This window comes from Sciurus vulgaris (genome assembly GCF_902686455.1).
Source record: "Sciurus vulgaris genome assembly, chromosome: 2".
Classification (NCBI taxonomy): domain Eukaryota; kingdom Metazoa; phylum Chordata; class Mammalia; order Rodentia; family Sciuridae; genus Sciurus; species Sciurus vulgaris.
The window spans coordinates 111,457,308-111,462,523 of NC_136462.1; the positions used below are offsets into that span (position 1 = coordinate 111,457,308).

Genomic DNA, 5,216 nt, shown 5'->3' on the forward strand with positions numbered 1-5,216 from the left:
TTCCAAGAGCTCTCAACGATCCTCTCTCTCACTGGAAATCTCTTTCTTTTTAGCAGCTTTATTAAGATATAGTTTACATACCATACAATTCACCCATTTGAAGTGCACAGTTTAGTAGGTCTTCATATATTCAGTGATATACATAACAATTTCCACAATTTTAGAACATTTTCATAGCTGTAAACAGAAACCCTTTCACCATCACTCCCCCATCCCCCAAACCTCCTAATCCCTAAGCCACCCATATCTACTTCCCGTCTGTAGGGTTTTTCTATTCTGGACATCTCCTATACATGGAAACACATAATATGTGGTCTTTCGTATCTGGCTTTCTTCACTTAGCATCGTCTTTTTGAGCTTCATGTTTATTGTGGGAATCTCTTCAGGCATGTGAAAGTGCTTCTTTCTCTGCCTGGGTTTCTGAAATAAGGCTGTGTGAGCTACTGTGGTCTCCCAGAGGGTGCATCTCCTTTTCCTTTCTCTCTCTTTAATGCTTCTGTTAGAGCATTATAATTATACATAATAGTTGGGTTCCTTTTGACATAATCATCCTTGCAGAGAGTTTAATTTACTTCATTTCAGTCCCCAGTGCATTCCTCCTTCCTCTTTTTGACCCTTGCTCTCCACTTCCTTCCTTTGGTAGGTTCCCTCCCCTTCGGGTCAGGCTTGGGTTGACTCTTCTGTCAGCACCTCCTCCTCTGGAGGCCAGGCCTCGGGCTAGAGGCCTGGAAATCTGTTCCTAGCTCCTCTTCCACTTGGATGGGGCCTGTTCCAGGGTGTTCTTCTTTGAGCATGGGGGTATGGGGACAGGCGGATAAGGCCTCTGGGCAGATGCCACATCAATTCCTGCTCTGGGCTCAACTCAATGCACCTGTACATGCACAGAATCCAGGTCTAATGCCAACAATGAACTACTTGAAACTCTGGAATGTTATAATGTATTTATGAAATATAATCTTTATTTTATCAAGTTTTGTTTTAGATTTTAACTTCCAAAGTTTATCTAGTTTTCTTTGTTTGTTTTTTTTCTTCTTCTTCTTCTTTCTCAGAGAATGTCGGCCATTAGTGAAGCTGTGTGCCCATGCTGGGCAAACTTGGCCTTCCTTGCAGTGCTGTGTGAAGAGGGGGTGTGCAGCTAACATTTTCCCTAATCCTGCTTCTACCTGAGCCTGGCCCTGGGGTCATCTGTCCTGTGTGACTGAATCTCACAGGACCCACTATCGTTCACCACCCTGTAGTCTGTACGAAGTTCAGCTGTCCAGATTGTCCCCAGGGCTGACTGGTTGCACAAGACAGGTCCTAGATTAGTCTCTATGGGATATGAGTCCCCACTTGTCCCAGAATATCAGCCTCACTCACAGATGTTGCAAAATGCCTTCTCCCTTTAGGGTCAAGTGTTGTCTTCTCCCTGCGGCACCCCCATCAGATCGTTCCTCTCTCAAAGGCATGAGTTTATTGCATTTCTTCCCTTCAAAGCAGGAAGACTCTGAGGAAGCACTGGGCATGATAAGCACTGGAAAGTGAGGATGAAGTCACAGCAAGAGGACCCTGAAGGCAAAAATGGGTGGTGGCTTAATGTTCCCCCCTGCTAGAGGGCTTGCCTTGCTGACAGGAATGGGTCAGAGATAGCTCTTGAGTGGGAGTGGTTTGTTGAGCGAGCTGTAGGAAGGGGCTCCCAGGCTGCAGAAATGTCCTCGTGTAGACTCAACACAGGTTCACTGCTCTCTTCATTTCCATCCCAGACACACCTCAGCAGCGAGTCCCATACATCCCACCTCTTCCTTTATTCCTACCTCCCACCATCATCCCCAGCACACACACAAGTCTAGAGCTGACAAGGACCAAAAAATATAGTCATTCTATAGTCAAGAAGACTGAGCTGGAAAGAGAAGAGGCCTGCCTAAAATAACCCCTGGGCAGCAGCTGAGCCGGAGTGAGAGCTAAAGTCTCTGTGTCATGCAGGCAGCTGGGGTGCTGTGGAAATTCACCTGTCTCCTCCCCTGTTTGGCCTTGGGCAGCTCATCTAACACCCACTGGAGAGGGCTTCCAAGCACCCAGGGAGCTGAGCATCTTCCTGGCCAGCCATGAAGATGGTGAGGGATGGTGGCCAGTCAGAACACCAGCCCTTGTCCTTCCTCCAAAAGTTCATCTGCAAGTTCTATTGGAAATACAAGTTGCAAGTATTTCTTCTTCTGACTTTTAAACTTTTTTATGATATTGTTTATTATGTAGAAGTTTGTGATTCAAATGTAATTAAATATATCCATCTTGTCCTTTAAGGTTTTGTGTTTTTGTGTCTTGCCTAAGGTTATAAGTGAAGAACATTTGTGAGGGAGGAACAGGGGGGCAGGTACTGGGGATTGAACTCAGGGGTGCTTTAACACTGAGCTCTATCCCCAGTCCTTTTTAAATTTTTTTAAATTTAAAGACAGGGTCTCTTTAAGCTGCTGAGGGTCTTGCTAAATTGCTGAGGCTGGCCTCAAACTTGGCAATCCTTCTGCCTCAGCCTCCTGAGTTGCAAGAACGTTTTTTAAAGGACAGATTTCCTAGACGAACCTAAAAAAAGAAAAAGGAAAAGAAAAGGCAAAAAATATAAATACCTATGAAAATATGGAAAGCCCACAAATTCTCCCATAATGAGAGAAATGGTAAGATACCATTTTTCACATTATCAAGGTAGCAAAAATCCTAATATTCAATAACACATTGTATTGATGAAACTGGTGAAGAATAGGCACTCTCTGCTACTTTATTGGCAGATGTATAAAGTGTACAACCCTTATCAAATGCAATTTAACTATAATTGCAAAAACTAAAAATACTTACCATTTGATCTAGAAATTCCACTCCTAGGAATTTATCCTCAGATATCCATGTGTGAAATGACATATATACCAAGTTATTCATTATAGCATTGTGTGAAACAGCAAAGGAAAAATATAAATATCCACCATTAGGGAAATGGTTATATTCATTTAATGGACTAATACGAAGTTGCAACAAAAAATGAGGAAGTCTTCATGAACTGAAAAAAGCAAAACAAAACTATGAATCCTTCAATGAAACAAAAAACAATGTGCAGAGAAGAACATGCAACACTCTCACCCTATAAGATGCATTGCAACAACAACCCTCTGAGTTGTGCAATCCTATTCTACAGGGCACCAGTATGGGGAACAGTAGTAGCTGCCATACCCATCCTGAGGGTGTTTGAAAATATGCAGCCAGCAGGTTGGCATCATCAATAGTGGGAGGTTACAGGCTCTACTCCCAAAGTGGTAATTGTGAGGACCAAGTCTCCCAAAGCCTGAGCTACATCTGGAAAGAATCTACCACAGCCATCACAAGCATCATACTATTGTGGCTTCCATTAAATTACATGAGCAGGAACACTTGTAAGATGAGTGGCATCAGCATAATGACTAACAGTTTTTGGACAGTCTTGTGCAAGCAAGAATCAAGGATGCATCAAGGTCTTATCATCCACACCAAAGAAGGACGAAATAAGTAAAGCTCACAAACCTGGTGACACAGACTATGAAACATTCCTAAAATCACAATTTGAGACTGATCAATTAAAAAACCAATCAAATCCCCACCCCAGTACTGGGGGGTCCAAACAAGAACCTTGTACATGCTAGGCAAACACTCTACCACTGAGCTACAACCACAGCCCTATCCCTAGCCTTTTCTATTTTTTATCTTTTTTATTTTTTTGGATGGAATCCAGTGCCTTGCACCAAGCACTCTGCCACTGAGCTACAGCTCCAGCCCCACACCTATTTTGAGGCAAGGTCTTCTGAGACTGGCCTCCAGCTGGTGAGGCTCCTGCTTCAGTCTGCTGAACAGCTGGGTGGGATCAGAGGCATGAGCCACCACATTGGTTTAAGTAATTTTTTAAAGTATCATGACTAAGATATTAATATTTCAAGACTTTCGCTTTCTGGACGCCGAGCCGAAGCGCAGTTAAAATGCCGCGTGGAAGCCGGAGCCACAACTCGCGCGTGGCGCCCCCAGCCAGCCGGGCCCCTCAAACGAGAGCTGCGCCCAGGCGGGCACCAGCAGCTCAGCCGCCAGCTGCAGCCCCGCCAGCTGCAGTGGGCTCGCCTGCTGCAGCACCCAGGTCTGATGGCCCAGATGGCATCCACTGCGGCAGATGTGGCTGTGGGCTCTGCTGTGGGGCACACACTGGGCCATGCCATCACGGGAGGCGTCAGCGGAGGGAGTGCTGTGGAGCCCTCAAAGCCCGATATCACCTACCAGGAGCCTCAGGGAACCCAGCCAGCGCAGCAGCAGCAACTTGGTGGCCCTTGCTTTTATGAAATAAAACAATTTTTGGAGTGTGCCCAGAACCAGGCTGCTGTTAAGCTCTGTAGGGGTTTCAATGAGGTGCTGAAGCAGTGCAGAATTGCTAATGGATTACTCTAATCGAGAGACTCATAATGAAGAAATGGAAAATTGGCTCTGATGACCAAGTTACTTTAGCATAAAAATGTAATCGATAGTGAAAGTATGAAATGTAAAACTGCAGTGTAAATCCTCACCTAATAGCTTCAATGTTTCTTTCTTTTCTTTCTTTCTTTTTTTTTATAAACAAATGGGATACATGCTGTTTCTCTTTGTACGTGGCGTAAAGGCATACCATTTGTGTAATCATAAATTGAATGGCAGCAAAAGAGAGTTCTAATTGTATGGAAGTTCAGTGAGTTGGTTCAGATTTGGGGCAGGTCAAATGTTTGTGTGCCCTCCTTAAGCCAGCTGTTCTCATGTTCTTTGAGTTTATTAGAATGAAGTGATTTTCTCCTGAAAAAAAATTTTTTTCAGAATGCAGTTCTATAATAGTTGTTTCCCAAGTTAAATGCATTTACTTGTTAAACTCATGTTTTATATATTACTCAGAATAGGATAATAATTTTAAACTCATAAAGTTAGTATTATAATTTTTAAAAAGTTACAAAGTTAGTATTATAATTTAAAGTTACAGAGTTGTATTATAATTCAAAGTCACAAAGCTACAATAACTTTGAAACATTGGGCTTATTCTTCTCAAATTTTTTTTTTTTTTTTGGTACTGAGGATTAAACCTAGGGGTGTTTAACGACTGAGTCATATCCCCAGCCTTTCTTTCTTTCTTTTTTAGAGACAAGATCTCACTGAGTTTGCTTAGGGCCTCGCTTTGAACTTGTGATCTTTCTACGTCAGCCTCCCAAACTGCT

The 5,216-nt window shown here is 43.2% G+C and overlaps 1 pseudogene across 1 annotated transcript; it reads left to right on the forward strand.

The window, feature by feature from the left end:
- Positions 1–3,956: 3,956 nt before the first annotated feature.
- Positions 3,957–4,558, forward strand: LOC306653124 (coiled-coil-helix-coiled-coil-helix domain-containing protein 2-like; annotated as a pseudogene). Its single transcript has one exon. The product of its transcript is annotated as a coiled-coil-helix-coiled-coil-helix domain-containing protein 2-like (transcript).
- The last annotated feature ends 658 nt before the right edge of the window (positions 4,559–5,216 follow it).